This window comes from Hylobates moloch, unplaced genomic scaffold (assembly GCF_009828535.3).
Source record: "Hylobates moloch isolate HMO894 unplaced genomic scaffold, HMol_V3 SCAFFOLD_1, whole genome shotgun sequence".
Lineage (NCBI taxonomy): Eukaryota > Metazoa > Chordata > Mammalia > Primates > Hylobatidae > Hylobates > Hylobates moloch.
In genome coordinates, this window is record NW_026652276.1 from 205,913,991 (window position 1) to 205,931,934 (window position 17,944).

A 17,944-nucleotide genomic window follows, 5' to 3' on the forward strand; every position below is an offset into this window, starting at 1 on the left:
GCTTTCTACATATGACTAGCCAGTCTTCCCAGCACCATTTATTAAATAGGGAATCATTTCCCCATTTCTTGTTTTTGTCAGGTTTGTCAAAGATCAGATAGTTGTAGATATGTGGCATTGCTTCTGAGGGCTCTGTTCTGTTCCATTGGTCTATATCTCTGTTTTGGTACCAGTACCATGCTGTTTTGGTTACTGTAGCCTTGTAGTATAGTTTGAAGTCAGGTAGCGTGATTCCTCCAGCTTTGTTCTTTTGGCTTAGGATTGCCTTGGCCTCATTGTTCCTCTGGAAATTTTGTCTCAGAGGAGTACCCGGCTGTGTGAGGTGTCAGTCTGCCCCTACTCGGGGGTGCCTCCCAGTTAGGCTACTCGGGGGTCAGGGACCCACTTGAGGAGGCTGTCTGTCCGTTCTCAGATCTCAAGCTGAATGCTAGGAGAACCACTACTCTCTTCAAAGCTGTCAGATAGGGACATTTAAGTCTGCAGAGGTTTCTGCTGCCTTTTGTTTGGCTATGCCCTGCCCCCAGAAATGGAGTCTACAGAGGCAGGCAGGCCTCCTTGAGCTGCGGTGGGCTCCACCCAGTTCGAGCTTCCAGGCTGCTTTGTTTACCTACTCAAGCCTCAGCAATGGCAGGCACCCCTCCTCCAGCCTGGCCACCACCTTGCAGTTTGATCTCAGACTGCTGTGCTAGCAATGAGCGAGGCTCCATGGGCATAAGACCCTCCAAGCCAGGCACGGGATATAATTTTCTGGTGTGCCATTTGCTAAGACCATTGGAAAAGCACAGTATTAGGGTGGGAGTGACCAGATTTTCCAGGTGCCATCTGTCACCCCTTTCCTTGGCTAGGAAAGGGAATTCCCTGACCCCTTGCACTTCCCAGGTGAGGGGAAGCCTTACCCTGCTTTGGCTCATGCTCGGTGCGCTGCACCCACTGTCCAACAATCCCCAGTGAGATGAACCCGGTACCTCAGTTGGAAATGCAGAAATCATTCGTCTTCTGTGTCGCTCACACTGGGAGCTGTAGACTGGAGCTGTTCCTATTTGGCCATCTTGGCTAGAGTCAAGGTAGATTCTTAAGAGATTAACTCTGCCTAAATAATTTATATATTTTAATTTCTGATAAGTGTCATCAGATTGCTCTTCAAAGGTGCCATTACTATTCAAATTTCTAGTAGTAATACATAGGAATACCCAGTCCCCACAGTGCCCTTTTATATTTTTATAGATTGACACAAATGACATGACTTGGGCTTAGGGAGCAGCCAGAAAGTTGCTGCAAAGGTGACTTAAACTTAACCCAAGATTGTTGGCTAAGAAGGTTTATATGTTCTCTGTTTCTGATCGAGGTTGATCCTGAGATCAGGAGTTTGGGCTGTGACTGCTGGGAACTAGCCTGAGTCATACACTGGGCCAACATTCCAGTGTTATCTCTAGTTGGTTTCCTTAGTCATACTCCAACTACATTGAGACATACTCTCCTTGTCCTTTAATTGTTTATAATCTAATTTTCTTCTGCTTGAAATTTTGTCCATTGTAAGCTATTTTCATATTTGTGAGAAAATGAAATCACAGAATTTCAAACTTTTTGGGAAGAAGATATACAACCTTCCACCAAATCCAGTTTTCTGGTAAGCATTTACTGCTCTTATCCTTTAAGATCTAAACTTAAAACCGTATTTTCTCAGAAGACTTTCCTCATTCTTTCAGCTGCTGTCATTCTTGCCTCTATTCAAATCTATGATGCTTCATTTGCACTTTTTGGTTTTTTTGGCAATTTATTACAGTAAACACTTTGAAATTTAGTGGTCTAGCCTGTTTGTGTAGCTAGAAAGGAATACTTGTGGCTGAATAATTTATGAAGAAAAAACGTTTATTTGGCTCACAGTTCTGCAGGCTGTACAAGAAGGATGGCATCAGTATCTGCTTCCAGTGAGGGCTTCTGGAAGCTTCCATTCAGGATAGAAGTTGAAGGGGAGCTGGCATGTAGAGATCACATGGTGGAAAGTAAGACAGAAGCAAAAAGAATAGGGAGGGAGGTGGCAGACTTTTAAACAACTAGATCTCTGGGAACTGTTAGAACTGAGGAGAACTCACTCATTACCACTGACATGGGACTAAACCGTTCGTGAGGGATTTGCCCCATGACCCAAACACCTTCCACTAGGCCCCACCTTCAACATTGGGGATCAATTTATATGTGAGATTTGGAGGGGACAATTATCCAAACTATGTAAGTTTGTTATTTTTCCTAAAACAGTATCTTATAATAAATAGGAATATAAGTATGTATTAAATAAAATAGAAGCCTGTTAGTGGTACAAATGTGAAACGATTTGCAGTTATGGCAAACAAACAAAACAACTGAATCTCATTAGTATGCATGAGATTCAGACTTTGAGAAGTTTTCTTTGATGAAAAACAAAGGCAGAGAAAGCCATCGTAACTATATCCTGCAGAAGCAGGGGTGCGTTTATCTGGTCAGAAATTGCAATAATTTTTAATTGTTGTAAATTTTTGCTAGCAAATTAGATCTGCCAGCATAGGCTATAACAATTTGTTATAGGTTGAATTGTGTCCCTCAATATGATATGTCAAAGTCTTAATTCTCAGTACCAGAAAGTTACATTTTTGTAAATAGGGTTATTTCAGATGTAATTAAGTTGAGATTAGGTTCTACTAGAGTAAGGTAGGCTCTTAATTTAATATAATTGGTGTTCTTATAAGAAGAGAATAGACATAGAGACAGAGATGCACAGGGACAACACCATGTAATGACAGAGGGAGAGACTGGAGTGATACATCCACAGGCAAAGGAACATCAAGGGCTGCCAATGTCTTAGCCCATTTGTTGTTGCTTATAAAGAATATCAGAAACTAGATAATTTATTTTTAAAAAGGATTCAATTTCTTAAAAATATGGAGGCTATTTTCACAATATTGATTCTTCCTATCCATGAGCATGGAATGTTTTTCCATTTGTTTGTGTCCTCTCTTATTTCCTTGAGCAGTGATTTGTAGTTCTCCTTGAAGAGGTCCTTCACATTCCTCGTAAGTTGTATTCCTAGTTATTTTATTCTAGTAGTAGCAATTGTGAATGGGAGCTCATTCGTGATTTGGCTCTTTGTTTGTCTATTATTGGTGTATAAGAATGCTTGTTATTTTTGCACATTGATTTTGTATTCTGAGACTTTGCTGAAGTTGCTTCTCAGCTTAAGGAGATTTTGGGCTGAGACAATAGGGTTTTCTAAATATACAATCATGTCATCTGCAAACAGAGACAATTTGACTTCCTCTCTTCCTATTTGAATACCGTTTATACTGCCCAAAGTAGTTTATAGAGTCAATGCTATCCCCATCAAGCTACCACTGACTTTCTTCACAGAATTGGAAAAAACTACTTTAAACTTCACATGGAACCAAAAAAGAGCCTGCATAGCCAAGACAGTCCTAAGCAAAAAGAAGAAAGCTGGAGGCATCATGCTACCTGACTTCAAACTATACTACAAGGCTACAGTAACCAAAACAGCATGGTTCTTGTATCAAAACAGATATATAGACCAATGGAACAGAACAGAGGCCTCAGAAATAACACCACATATCTACAACCATCTGATCTTTGACAAACCTGACACAAACAAGCAATGGGGAAAAGATTCCCTATTTAATAAATGGTGTTGGAAAAACTGGCTAGCCATATGCAGAAAACTGAAACTGGACCCCTTCCTTACACCTTATACAAAAATCAACTCAAGATGGATTAAAGACTTAAATGTAAGACCTAAAACCATAAAAATCCTAGAGGAAAACCTGGCCAATACCATTCAGGACATAGGCATGGGCAAAGACTTCATGTCTAAAACACCAAAAGCAATGGTGATAAAAGCCAAAATTGACAAATAGGACCTAATTAAACTAAAAAGCTTCTGCATGGCAAAAGAAACTATCATCAGAGTAAACAGGCAACCTACAGAATGGGAGGAAATTTTTGCAATCCATCTGATAAAGGGCTAATATCTAGACTCTACAAAGAACTTAAATTTAAAAGAAAAAAACAACCCCATCAAAAAGTGGGCAAAGGATAGGAACAGATACTTCTTAAAAGGAGACATTTACACAGCCAACACACATATTAAAAAAAGCTCATCATCACTGGTCATTAGAGAAATGCAAATCAAAACCACAATGAGATACCATCTCACTCCAGTTAGTATGGCGATCATTAATAAGTCAGGCAACAACAGGTGCTGGAGAGGATGCAGAGAAAAAGAACACTTTTACACTCTTGGTGGGAGTGTAAATCAGTTCAACCATTGTGGAAGACAATGTGGCAATTCCTCAAGGATCTAGAACTAGAGATACCATTTGACCCAGCAATCCCATTACTGGGTATATACCCAAAGGATTATAAATCATTCCCCTATAAAGACACATGCACACGTATGTTTATCGTGGCACTATTCACAATAGCAAAGACTTGGAACTAACCGAAATGATAGGCTGGATAAAGAAAATGTGGCATTTTCTTTGCCACATCAATGCCCATCAATGATAGGCTGGATAAAGAAAATGTGGCATATATACACCATGGAATACTATGCAGCCATAAAAAGGGATGAGTTCACGTTTTTGCAGGGACATGGATGAAGCTGGAAACCATCATTCTCAGTAAACTATCACAAGAACAGAAAACCAAATACCACATGTTCTCACTCATAAGTGGGAGTTCAACAATGGGAACGCATGGACATAGGGAGGGGAACATCACACACTGGGGCCTGTCAGGGGGAGGGAGGGGCTAGGGGAGAGATAGAATTAGGAGAAATACCTCAGGCAGGTGACGGGTTGATGGGTGCAGCAAATCACCATGGCATATGTATACCTATGTAACAAAACTGCACATTCTGCACATGTACCACAGAACTTAAAGTAAACAAACAAACAAACAAAAAAATGGAGGCTAAAAAGTCCAGGCTGGGTGCTGTGGCTCACGCCTGTTATCCCAGTACTTTGGGAGGCTGAGGTGAGCAGATCACCTGAAGTTGGGAGTTCAAGATCAGCCTGGTCAATGTGGTGAAATCTTGTCTCTACTAAAACTACAAAAATTAGCCAGGCGTGATGGCGCGCACCTATAATCCCAGATACTCAAGAGGCTGAGGCAGGAGAATCGCTTGAACCCAGGAGGTAGAGGCCACAGTGAGCCGACATTAGGCCACTGCACTCCAGCCTGGGTGATAGAGGGGGACTCTGTCTAAAAAAAAAAAAATTCCAAGGTTGGGGGACTGCATCTTCTGAGAGCCTTCTTGCTAGTGGGGATTCTCTAGATTCCTAAGACAGCTCAGGGCATCACACAGTGAGGGGGCCAAACATGCTAATGTGCTTGCTCAGGTCTCTATTCCTCTTTTTATAATGCCACCAGTTTTGCTCCCTTGAAAACCCATTAATACATTAACCCATTAATACATTAATCCTTGAACAGATTAATTCATTCATGAGGGCAGAGCCCTTATGACCAATTACCTCCTCAAGACTCCACCTTTCTATACCGCCACCTTGGGGATTAAGTTTTGACATGAGCTTTAGAGGGAACAGACATTCAAACCATAGCTGCCAGCAACCACCGGAAGCTAGGAGAAAAGCAGGGAATCAGTTCTCTCCCTCCAGGGGAAACCAACGCTGTCAACACCTTAATTTTGGACTTACAGGATTCAGAACTGTGAGAGATTAAATTTGGCTTTTGAGGTCCTCCAGTTTCTAGTAATTTGTTACACAGCCTGGAATTCTGATACACCATTGTTCTCCATTATCTGTTTATCACAGTAAAAGTTTTAAATTCAATGCCTTTGAAAAGCTGGGTTGCAACTGGTATTTGAGAAAAGTTGAGAAGGTGAATCTATTATTTATGATTGCCTCTTCCAGCAGTGAGGAGAGAAGCCCCCTGAAGAACCATGAGGAAAGTAGAACACAGACAAGTGTAGTATGTCCAAGCAAGAGGTGTATACAATGCCAGATAGGAAAATAAGAGAGATAAAGCAGGGCATGAAGTCTAAGGTTCCTGTAAATAATCAGCAACCAGGTGAACTAAAAAAATTGAAGCAGCAGTAAGATGTGGGTTGGTTAAAAGCATGGGTGAATCAGAGCTCTTCATCATTTAAGGAACAAGTCAAAGTAACATGAGAATAGAAACTCAGAATCAGAGTAATAAGAAAGGAAAGGAATAACCCTGAAGCTGATGCTGTTTTCTCCCCTATACCCTCCCTTCCTTTATTCCTGTCTCAAACAGATATTTCAGTTCTGAATAACTTTTGCCTAGAGGCCTATATGTTTTAGAGTCTAAAAACAAATAGCTGACTACTGTGGAGTCAACAGAATAGGGTGCACAAACAATTTTCTGGCAGAGGTATTTCTTATATTGATCACTTAAACCAGTCTCTTCATAAAATATTAACATTAGAAGCCTTTGTTAGAAGATGTTAACTGCTAAGAGCCTGTGGTGAGACCTGAGTTCGTGTTGGACTATAACTTCAACATAATGCATTTTTTAAAAAATCAGTAAACACAAAGATACTTTTCCTTTTAACTACGTAGGAAAATTTAGAATGTCATTGTAGAACACCCTACAGTTATTGCACAGTAAATAAATATTTATCATTTTATTCTGGCATCTGAAACTATACATACATATATATATGTACACACACACACACATAAATACATGTATATATATAAACATATAACAATTTCTCATGTCTCTAACTTTAGTTTTCAGCATTGAGAGTATAGTCAGTGTGATGTTTTTACCAGAGACTGTTGTAATCCCAAATGAGAAGGAAATGTGTGGTGCTATTGTGTATGAATACAGGCTGCTATAGTTGAGCATCAGAAAATAGATATACAGGGTGAGTTTAAGAAGAATTTTTAAGAGATATATTACTGCCCTAGAATAATGCTTGGGTGCTCATTTTCCAGTGTCAAAGTAGATATATGGCAGAAGATTCCAGAGAACATTTTTTCTACTTATATAAAATGAGATAAAAGATATTTAAATATAGCATTATCTAAGATTTCCTAATCTATTTATTAATTCAGTTAGTTACATTCTATAAATCTTCCAGATATAAAGGTGATACAAAGAGACTCATATATTGTCTGTACTCTAGGGCTATATATAGGGAAAAGACAGATATATACATTCAACTGTAATTTATGGCAGAATGTGATGAGTCAATTATAGATTCAAAGCAAAATATGTATGTACAGATAAGAGAATAATTCTCAGTAAGTAATCAGAGGAATTTTCTTGGAAGAGAAGGGATTTGAATAATTGAACTGAACCTTACAATTTAGGTAAGGTTTTGATCCTCAAAGCTATGGAGAGAGGATCTCAGACAAAGAGAGTTTCATCAATGCCCCCTAGTCAATAAATCTATTGATCACGTGAGTAGTCAGTCTAGTGTGGCTAGAGTATAGGGAACAGAGAGATAAGAGAGGAGAGGCACATGAGGTCAAGATCAAGGTCATAAAGGACCCTGGAATGCCAAAGCTGAAGTTTAGATTTTTTTTTTTTTTGAGACATGGTCTTGCTCTGTTGCCCAGGCTGGAGTGCAGTAGGGCAATCATGGCATACTGCAGCCTCAACCTCCTGGGTTCAGAAGATCCTCCCACCCAAGCCTCCTGAGTAGGTGGGTGTAGGAGTTCAGTCAGGGTTGTGGGAAAAATTGTAGAAAGATGCAAACCTTCTTGGAAGGCTGGAAGGTTTTATAATAGTTTCAGTAAAAGATTTGGCTGAAGGCAGCTGCATTCTCTTAAAAGCTTCGGGCGTAGACACAAGGAATGTAGGGGAGTATATCTAAATAGCTTGTTTACTCATGTGGTCCTAAGACTGACGTTCGATCATTTGAGGGTGAGACTGCTCTCTCCAGGGGAAGGCGACCAGATTAATTATCCACAGGTGTGTTGACCCAAAGCCTTTGTCATTTAGTCTTTACTAAATAAATGCAAACTTCACCAGCTTTTCAGCACAACACTGTGGACGCAGGCAGCAGAGCCCCTTAGCTGTGCTGACAGGCAAAATATCTGTGTCAGTGTAAGTCTTTCATCCATCTCTGGGTCAGGGTCTGCAGGTCGGACCTGGCAGCTGGGACTATAGGCATGCATCAACATGCCCAGATAATTTTTAAATATTCTGTAAAGATGAGGTCTCACTATGTTGCCTAGACTGGTCTAGACTGGTCTCAAACTACTGACTTAAAGTGATTCTGTCTGCTTGACCTTCCAAAGTGCTGGGATTACATGCATGAACCACCACACCTGGCTCAAAGCTAAAGTAGCTGGATGAAATTCCTTAGGAAACATCAAGTCAATAAAAAATTTTCATGGGTGATACAGTTTTTTTTTTTTTAAATCATGTTCTCCTCAATATGTCTACAATACAACTGTTCCTTTGTCTCATTACCCATATGACAGATTATGAGTTTTGGTCTGCTTTCAGAGAGTTATCCTTCTTTCCCTAGTTCTTGACAGCTCTTCTTTTCAGATTCTAACTTTTGAAATATGAGCCTCTGAACTACAGTGTCTGTATTGAATTATTTGGTAAAGTCATAAACTTATTATTTGGTCAAGTCATAAACTTGAATTTGTATACATCAGGAATTTGTTTTAAATCTTAGTTTCTTAAAAAGCTTACCATATGTTAAAATTTTGGCACTAGTGTCACCACTGTTCTTATAACATTAACTAAATTATTCAAAATCAATCTGACTCATTTTTTACTTTAACCTAATTTCTAGTATGAGATCCACAGAGATCATTCAGCTGCCATCAAAATGTGATATAGGAATAAGATAACTGAATTGACATGTATTCCTTAGAGTAACTCTATCCACCATTTCTTTCTCCAAAAGTGTCAAACATTTTCTTATGAAGAGTCATTATGTGACTAACTTCACCAAACTCCCTATCAGTACACATCCCATCAGGCTTAAAATAGAATTAGTGTTTTCCCAATTGTTTCTAGTGTTGTGAATAAGAATTGTTCACCTCAAGATATCCTGAGAGGTAACATGGTACAGTGGATTGAGGAACGAAGAGAAAGTTTTGAATCTAGACATCTATTTTTCATCATAAAATTTTCAGATAAATTTAGAGGATTTGACTTCACTTCTTTCTGTAATATATTCTCTTGTCTAGGTCCTAAGCTTCCCTGATGGTATTTGGCATCTGTTTTTAGGAAAAGGATGATGGCCAGACATGTTGGCTCACACCTGTAATCCCAGCACTTTGGGAGGGCCAGGCGGGCAGAGGACTTGAGGGCCTAAACCTGGCGAATATGACGAAACCCCATCTCTACTAAAAATACAAAACTTAGCCAGGCATGGCAGTTCTCACCAGCTACTTGGGAGGTTGAGGCACAAGAATTGCTTGAACCTAGGAGGCAGAGGTTGCAGTGAGCTGAGATTGTGCCACTGCACAGCACTCCAGCCTGGGCAACAGAGTGAGACTGTCTCAAAAAAAAAAAAAAAAATAGGATGCTGATGATCTTGGTAAGATATTTATTGGACAAATACCTTATTTGTTCTCTCCTGCAGTTTTAAGTTCTTGCATCATGATTCCTATTACTGCTCCAAATTAAACAGAATTCCTCTTCACTTTTGTTAAACTGCTTGTCACACTTTGTCTTTGTTTTTAAGATGATAAATCTGTCAATGTGAAATGTTCCATATTATACTTCTGTTTCTTTAGGACAAAAATGAAATCCAAGCTATTTCTAAAGGAAGAAAATTGCTTCACTGCACTCTTTCTCTGTCTCTTTTATTCCTGAGAGTGAATACACAAATGTTTGATTTCGTAAAATACCCTTACCCAATTTTGAGGCTTATATATATGTTTATTGATTTAATCTTAATTTTTTATTGGTAAACTTATTTAGCAGTTCAATTCCACTTTTTGAATATGCATAAAAAGTGGCAGATTCACCAACACAATTGAACACTACTCAATCCTTATTATCATAAGATAATTTCACTTAATTTCAACACACATCTCTATCTTTTAGAAACAAAATAATTTAGGATACATCAATGAGGACTTTAAAGTTACATATGAATATAAAATGTTCAATGTGAATTTGTTTTTCAGTTGCATGATTTTTATTAACTATTACAGTCAACTATCTATATCTGTTGGTTCTGCATTTATGAATTCAACCGAGGATAAAAAATATTTAAAAATATATAAAAATACAGCAATAAAGTAATACAAATTTAAAAGAATACAGTATAAAACTGTTTACATAGCATTTACATTGTATTAGATATTATAAGTAACCTAGAGATGATTTAAAGTATATGGGAGGATGTATATAGGTTATGTGCAAATACTATACCATTTTACATATGGGACTTCAGCATTGGCAGATTTTGGTATTTGAGGGGGAGTGCTGGAACCAATTTTCTGTGGATATGGAGGGACGACTTTACTATTAAAGGGTGAAAGCTGGCCACTTTTCCTAGAACTTAGTGAGGGAAGTGTGGAGAGACAGAAGCTAGGTGTGGGTAGGGCCAATGGTGTGCTCTTCATGCTTGATTTCTTATGCCTCAGAAGGAAGAACATTTTAAAATCTGGCTACCTGTAAGAATTAATTGGAAAACCAAAGAGACAAAAATATACAAGAAAACATGAAATGTCAACAAGAGTAGGAGGTGGTCAAATGTGGCCATTTGGTCCTCTTAACTGAATTGTGGGTGACCACTGGAAACTAATTTGCAATCTTTGATGTAATTATCTATGCATTAATGTTGCCCTAGACTTTTAAAAGAGCCAATTACATTTTACATTTATGTAATAATTATTTATTTTTCCTTGCAGTTATGCATAAGCCAATTAAGTCATTTACTGAAGTAGTTACATTGACTTTTATATCATCATTGAAAATGCTATGACTTATGACAGATTTGTCCTCTCCTTCTCAATGTCAATTTTAGAAGCTTAAAATCCAATTAAATTGCTGACCAGAGAGTGGATTTTTGAAAAGTTTAGACACTCAGTTACTCAAAATATATTTAAGGCTCAGTAATAGAGAAACACTTGATTTTCTTTGGATTTGAAGCAACTATTGCAAGAAAAATAGATGGTTCACAAGATTTTGAACATTTCTTTTCCTGTAAGTATTTTTATTGTGTTTTGTTATACTTGCTTGAAAACTTGACAGCTTGTGCAGATTTCAGAATCTCATCACTATTTTCTTTCAGGGATGGAAATGCATTTCTATCAGAACATAAAAAAGTCTATGGGTTTGTCACCTTTGAGTATGATTCATTGTCATCTTCTCTCAAAAATCTATGAAAATTCAACACATAAGATATCATCCTTTTAGGAGATGATGTAATTCACTCTCTAAATGATTCACCTGTATTATATTGGAATCTGCTGATTTTTCTGCATTCAAGAATAAACATAATTAGACTGGTGGGATACTCTGTGATCTCTAATAATATTTGTTTAAGCTGGCTCTTGGATATAAAATGTCTATACATTTATGTTTTTCAAAAGTTCTAAATAACTGAAAATTATCAGGGATAAGAGGATGCTATTACAAGTTGAAAGATTAGCATATCATATGGATTAAAAAACAGTATGATGAAACTGATATTACAGTGGTTTGCCTCTCAAATATTCACCTGATGTTATTTAAAGACTTTGATGCTTACTGCAATGCTGTAACACATCAGGCACTCAGTTAAATCTTGTTCAAGAAATGAATGAACTTTGAATAAAATCTTGTTCTTAATTTTTAAAGTTTTATTTATGTAGTATGATATTAAAATATTTTACTACATCATTAAAAATCCAGATGATTCTATCAGTTTGTAGAGAAGATTTTTTCATAATTAATTTCATTTTATGACACACACTGCAAAGTGATCATACCTGGAAGGTATAAAATAAATCACAAATACTTAAAAAACTAGTTATGTTCCACAAAACATGTTTTAAACTAGTCTGAATAGTTTCTTTGAAATGTTAAATTTATTTACTATTTCAAAGGTTCCGTTAGTATTCTAAAGACTAAATTAGACAGTATTTCTACTGTCTGAAAGGATCATAATGACAAAAATTTATGCTACCAATAATATGGGAAAATATTATTTGTAAGAAGGAACCCTTATATTTAACTAGTATGGAAAGGTATATATCAATTATTTTCTAATCACAGATAAAGTATAATGGTAAAGTATTTGTTCAATAATATATCCCATTGCATATTATTTTGTTTCTGTGAGGTTCTATTATATATTCTCTTTAGTACATGAAATCAGTTAAAATTTTAGAATAAATTTACTTTTCTCAAAAAAACACCCACCAGATCACTCACATCATAGAACAAAGTTAAAGCATTTTGTAGTTGAATAAGGCCTTAAAGATAATATAGCTTAACTTCTACCTTTTCTTCTACCCACATTTTGCACCTAGGTAAATTGAGAATGAATGAAATTACATGTTTTGAAGGTCCTACTATGTATAACCAGTGACCAGGAGAAGACCAGAGTCTTCTGACCTCCAATTTTCGTGGCTTTACCCACTGCACCATTTCTGCTTCTTTCCAAAATTTGGGCTTTTAAATTATCAGTGTCTTAGGGTGAAATCCAAGCCCTCCCAAGCACAATTTTCCACTTAGTTTCCTTTTATCTCTGTATGAATAATATGACAGGGAAACCTGGTTGAGGATAAGGGACATTCACGAGGTTTAAGGGTGGTGTTTAAGACTACATGTACTTAGCCTAAGGGACAGGACAATAAACAAAACCTAAGACCCTATATAGTCAGTACATTTTTCACTAAATCAAAAAGCTTCTGGTATAAATGTGCATCGAAGCCAGAGCATATTGCCATGCTGGGGGAAGGAAGAGCGTGGTTATGGCAAAAATATGTAAATGAGCACCTGCTGAAGACCACCAGAGCCATCTGCTCCTTGGAATCACATACCCATTTACCAACCTCTTTTTGTTTGCCTTTCCCCTCAGTTGTTCAGGACATGGAGGGAGGACCACATTCTCTAATTATGAATTTTAAAGCATTAGCAATAATTGAGATCATCTCATAAAATGAACTTGTCAAAGAAGTGCCTGCTTGATTTAGTGGACTAGTGTCTTAAACTGCTTGAAGACCTATGTGTGAATCTTAAAGAAACTGTGACCAAAAAAATACTTAAAGTTGACCCTATAGATTATCAGAATCAGAATGAGGCATTCATTCTAGCATTGGCTGTATCTTTGACTGATGATTCTAGCATCCTTTAGAACCTCAACCAAATCCCATCAATGTACTCCACTAAATACCTTTCCTAGTTCTATTAGTGTCTATTAAAAAGTCCGTTAGTAGACTAGTCATTGATATTGACATTATAAAAATTATGCATAGCTGCATAGACGATTTGAAATATGCAGAAAAGAAGAAAATAGAAATGAAAGAATAAAAGACACAAGTAATCACCACCTAGATAGAGTTGCTCATTTTAGTATATATTTTTTCACTATATATGAATATATATGTAAAATTTGTGTATAAATGAAAAATACAAATAACATCAGGTATGGATTATTTACATATATTCAAAACATAACATTCTAGACATACAAAATTTTACCATTTAACTATGTATTGTGAAAATGTACTGTGTCATATAATATTTTAGAACATCATTTATCATTTTTGCATGGTGTAGATGAATTCTGGTTGATTTAATTATTCCCTTTTGTTTAATACTTAGGTTGCTAGCAATATCTTTATTCTAATTAACTTTTATAAAAATCATTACACATATATCTTGGCACACGTATCTAATTATTTCCTTAGAAAAATATTCTCAAAGTGGGAATTACTGGCTCAAAGAGTATAAACCTTACTCCTAAAAGATACTTTTGAAGACTTATGTATATATGGTAAGACGTTTTAACCTAATTATTCTCATCATCATAGTTACCATTCCTGGACATTTATTATCTGCTGAATGCAGCTCACATTACATGGGTTTTCTTATTTATTTGGCACAACAAAGTCCTTTGTGTTTACTGTTACTATGCTCGATACTGTGATTTGGTGGAAGATAAATTTTAATAATTTTGTATATTTTTAAAGTGTATTTGACCTTGCCAGCACTCTATAACCTTATCTTTTATGCAAGCTGGTTTTGTAAGCCTTAACTTATTACTCTTAATAGTCCCCTGTACCTCCATAAGTTTTTTTTTGAGACAGAGCCTCGCTCTGTCACCCAGGCTGGAGTGCAGTAGCATGATCTCGGCTCACTGCAACCTCTGCCTCCCGGGTTCAAGTGATTCTTGTGCCTCAGCCTCCCGAGTACAGGCATGTACTACTATGCCCAGCTAATTTTTGTATTATTATTATTATTACTATTATTATTATTATTATTATTTTTAGTAGAGACAGGGTTTTACCATGTTGACAAGGCTGGTCTCAAACTCCTGACCTCAGGTGGTCCACCTGTCTAGGCATCCCAAAGTGCTGGAATTACAGGCGTGAGCCACCACGCCTGGCTACCTCGATAGATTTTTATGTCCTGACATAGAAGGGCATGAACTACAAAACTACTCTGACAATTCACTCACTTACTTATAACAAGGACCTTTTTTTTTCCCACACAAAATTGTGAATACTACTTGCTACTATTCTTCGCATAATTATCCTTTTGTTCTAGCTACTATCTCAAAGATAGGTAGAGAATTTATAGCTGCACACATTACAAACCTGTACTTGCCATCATTCTCTCTTTGAATCTGACTCTGAAAAACAGGACTGACTTCTAGAGGAAGTGGATGGAATTAATTATACTACCAAATAAAGAAGTACTATAGAGTAGAATTTGGGTGATGGTTAAGAACTGCCTATAATATGTATGATAATTTGTCATACTACATATACATATTACATGTGTACATTACATGTGGGGGCCTAATTTGATGTAGCACATATTAAAGACTAGGCAACAGCACTTTTTGTAACAAATTACATCATATTAGCTGCTAATTCTTTCTTAACAAATGGTAAAAAAATTGGGCAAAGAATGAGTTCTGGAATATGGTATTTCAGTATAAAATCATGTATGCAAATTAATTCATTCTATTTTTAGTTTTTACGCTTCTCATTAGGTCTTGTTTTCCTCTCTGTTAATGTTAGGTATCTATACTTGTCAATGGACAAAAATGAATTTTTATCAGTGGCTTCTTTAGCAATAATAATGTTTTAATAATAACTTCATTATGCTGCCTTTTCTTCATGTAGCTAAATAATGTGAAAACGGGTGTAATAAATAAGATTCTTAAATAATGGGTAAGTTATAAAAAATATGTAGGTTAATTTAACTCTCTATTCTCAATAATATTACTCATAATTGCAAGAAATATCACATTTGAAACACAATCTAAAAGAGAACTAAATAAATTTTCAATTAATTCTCTTAAGACTTTCCCTTAATCAGCAGGCTTCCCCAATTAAAAAGAAAAAAAGCCCGTAGCTGTTAAATCCATAATTATATTTTGCGACTAACCATTTACTATATAATTTCACTACAAAGAACACTTTTCAAGTTATTTTCAACACTTTCAATAGAGCTCTAAACTTTTAATATGAGTAGTTTTTATCCAGACTATCCAGGCTTGTTAACCAACTGTCACTGTGAGTGTAATGCAGGCTTCTATGGGTTTGGAGAGGGAGAATGTGCTGGACGAGCAATTTATCACTTAGGCTCACAAGCCAAAAGACACTTTGGCTCCCATCAAGCCACGTTCAAGAGCAACGTTGAAAACAATCAATTTGATAGTGTCACAGGTGTAGTAATTATATCTTTTAATTCTGTACTTTCACTTTTTTTTCAACATTTTAGGTTTGATCAGGCTGCCTTCTCATTGGGGAGTGATTTCATTTCTCCTTCTCTTTTTAAAGTTTTCCTTCTAGGAATTGCATGTACCAGTAAATATTATGATGACCTCATTTCTTTTCTGAAACGAGGTTTTAATTAGCTTTATAGCAATAAAGGAAAATTTATTTTCACTACTTTTTATACACATCATTCACATATTTTTGATTTAGTAATGGGAACCCAGGGATATCATCTTATTTTCCTGCATTACTGATTGTTTAATTGTACTGAGTTTTTTAAAGGTAATATTTCCTATTTTATTAATTATTCAGGTACCAAAACCAGATACAACAGTTACAAATAAAGATGACTGTGGACAAATATTCCATATGAATATAGACATATAAATTTTCAGAAATACTAGCAGACTGAATGTAGCAACATATACAAATAATTATACCTCATGACCAAGTAGGATTTTTTCACAAACGCTATGATGGCTTAATATCCAAAAATCTACCAATATGTTACATCATATTATTTATCGGAAGATTTTAGACCTTGAAAAACTGTTATCAGAGTTCAGTTTAACATGCTTTCTGCTGAAACCTACTGGGCCTGAATCATCAGTTAACCTAATAATCTCTATGGTGGATCATCAGCTGTGGGGGACCTATATTTTCATATTTTCAGTAGTTGGTATAGTCATTGCAGAACTGCAGAGAAATCAAAGTGGAATGGATTTTAGGAAGTAATTTGCTTCTAACAATTTGTGGCCTGTTCCAAAGTAAGTTTTCCCCACTGTTCTCCAACCATATTTCTAAACTCTCCTGTTTTGTTGAAGTATTAAGAGGCCAACATTAATATATTTTTGTGGCCTTAATTCTTCCTATTACTCTACTTTTAGATGTTTTAAACACAAAATTTGCACATAGTTTGATAGCAAACATTTTTAATATGACCTGTGAGGCATTGTGTCTTATGGCCCCTACATCATAGTGTGAAGGAGCTGGCTCATACCAACTCACAAGAGCTAAACTTTCAGAAATTTTGTGAGCCGGTTGTTAAACCCAGATACTATTTTAAGATAATTATACAGACTTAACATTAAATAGATTATATAACAAACACAGGTAATAAATACTTGAAGCTCATCACTTCCTCATTATTTGGCTGTATTTTATTATTATCTTGAGGTTACTTAACTTACTGTGTCTGTGTCATGGAAATACTATTTAATGGCGTGTTACTGGCAGCTCTTTCCAACTCAGCATTTTATGATGATATGTTGATCTCTTAAAATTGGCCATGGTGGGGATATTTACACCACAGGAGTTGGCAAATGCTAAAAATCAGAACTTGATTTACTGTTTTGTTGACTGTATAGACATAAGAAAGTGATAAAAGAAAATATATTATATGGCGCCTACACAATAGTGTGAAGGCGATGCTTTCTTAATAATACAGATTAAACTTTTAAGTGTCATGTCTATTCCTGTCACATTGTGATTATCACAAAAAATAAAAAATATTTTTCCAGTTTGGGAAAACTATTCTATAATTCAACAAGGAAGGCCTTTATGTCATTGACCAACAAATAAGGTTCAGACGTATATCTTCATCTCACTTTTGGCTTATTAATGGAAATGAAAATATCAACCAACATTAATGTTGAAGCTACACTTCTTAATTGCAGTCATAGAACATAACACTTCAGCAAAAATCAATAAAATCATTCTGTGAGAACTAATTTGCTATATGGAACTTATAGCAGAGTACTATGCATTTCATTATTCTCTGTAAATTGTTTGCAAATTTGTGCTTTTTTTCCTCAGAGCCAATTCAAAAATCAGGCATAAGAAACTGGGCATAAGAGCACAGCACTATCCCTCCCTACATTTAATTCTTGTCTCACACTTCTCTCTAAGCTCTAGGCAAATTGGCCAGTTTTTACTTCTTTATTTTATAAATTATTTGATTGACACATAATATTTGTACATATTTATGGGTACATGTGATATTTTGTTACATGCATAGAATAGGTAATGATCAAGACGGTATTTAGGATATTCAT